This window comes from Anopheles nili (genome assembly GCF_943737925.1).
Source record: "Anopheles nili chromosome X unlocalized genomic scaffold, idAnoNiliSN_F5_01 X_unloc_1, whole genome shotgun sequence".
Lineage (NCBI taxonomy): Eukaryota > Metazoa > Arthropoda > Insecta > Diptera > Culicidae > Anopheles > Anopheles nili.
Window position 1 is genome coordinate 530,001 of NW_026525467.1, and position 1,980 is coordinate 531,980.

Below are 1,980 nucleotides of genomic sequence, written 5' to 3' on the forward strand. Positions count from 1 at the left end.
CACGGACCTGTTATCGCTCAATCTCACCTTGCTAAACACAAGTTGTCCCGCTAAGCAGGGCAAACTTAGCTGACGACCCCCGCGAAGGGGCCACCGGCTGTGACGTCAGGTGCGCCCGGGGGCGCACTGCTGACAGCGTTCTAGTTAGCCTGATCGAGTCGCGTTCGTTATCGGAATTAACCAGACAAATCATTCCACGAACTAAGAACGGCCATGCACCACTACCCTTAAATTTGAGAAAGAGCTCTTAATCTGTCTTACCTCGATAAGTTCGGACCTGGTAAGTTTTCCCGTGTTGAGTCAAATTAAGCCGCAAGCTCCACTTCTTTTTTTTTTTTTTGTTACAAAGTCGGTTTATTGATATAATATATATACATAATTTAAACCTTCGCGTTCCGAGAAGCTGTTTCCCCGCGAGGGATATGCTTCTCGGATTTATAGTTCTGTTTGAAATCACAGTGTAAACACATTTCTCATTCGCTTCATTTTCTTTGAATAATGTTCCCCCTTTCTGCAGATTACGCCGCGGCGTAACCAGCAACTTTCAACGTCCGGAGAACTCTGCAGCGCTTGCCGCTGCCTCCTCCGCAGATGTCATCATTTCTCCAGTGCCGTCCAGTGACTGCTGCCGCTGGGCTCGGACCTCGCGACGATACGCGCGTTGCCGCTCGTTCCGTCGTTGTCTCGCTAGTTCCGCCCTCCGTGCCACGGTGGACGGCGAAGGCGGCGTCATCGCTCTGCTGTAACGCACCAGCAGAGGAGAGCCGGGATTGCGAACCATCCGCATCCTTCGCCGCCTTTCGTTGTCCCGACGCTGCCGCTCGCGACGCCGATCCTGCAGAATCTGCGCCTCTCGCTGCGACACCGGGTGCACTGTCCGGAGCTCGTTCAAAACCAGTCGTCTGGCACGTTGCTGAGCGTTGCGTCGCTCACGCCGCCGTTCGACCAGTTCCTCGTGCGCTGTTCGGGAGTCATCAAGTGCCGCATTCCGCTCCGCCAGGCTGGACCGCTGCCAGGTCTCCCGCAGCTCCTCTGTGATGAGGCTGCAGGCTTCGCAGACGCTGCTCCAGTTTGACGGGCTCTGCAACATGTGACCCACCAGGGTCTCCGCTTCCAAAGGTTCTCCATCTGCCGCCATTAGATGTAGTGCTCGCACGCGTTCAAATCGAGGACACTCAAAGAGGACGTGACCGACCGTCTCCTCCACCGCCAGACACTGGGGGCAGTCAGGGGACGAAGTGAACTGCATGGCGCTAAGATACTCCCGGAAAAATCCGTGTCCCGAGAGCACTTGAGCCAACGCAAACGTCACTTGTCCGTGATTCCTTTCCTGCCAGGGTGCTATCTGCGGCAACACCCTATGCGTCCAGCGGATGAAACGGCTGGCCGACCGGTGATGATGGTCCTCGCCGTCGTCGTCGCCCTCCTGGTGTTCATCGTCGTCGTCGCGCTGCTCTGCTGAAGACTCTTCGGTGTTCTGCCGCTGTTGTCGCTGGGCCTGCCCTTCCGCCACCGCGTCCCATGAGCGCTGCCAGGCGCACATCGTCGCACGCCGCTCCTCCTTGCGGATGGCATCCGTAGAAGGGGCGCGATCGATGGCATGCAGCCGCTCATAAATCCTGGCGTCCTCCTCCACCAGCAAGCCGATGGGAATGAGTCCGGCCAGGATTGTTGCCACGCTGTGGCTGACGGTTCGAAATGCACAGGCCGTCCGAATCGCAGGGATCCGCTGCGATCGCTGGAGAAGCTTGGCACACGCCTGCAGGCTTGTCGCGCTGTGCCATACTGGAGCCGCATACCGGATGACCGATGACACCACACCCGCGAGCAATCGTCGTTGTGCTGGCTTGGGACCACCGTGGTTCTGCATCAGTGCAGTCACTGCTTTCGCAACACGGAGAGCCTTTTGCGACACGGCCTCGACGTGCTGTTTCCAGCTAAGGTGATCCTCCAGCGTGACGCCAAGGTAGCGGATGGTCC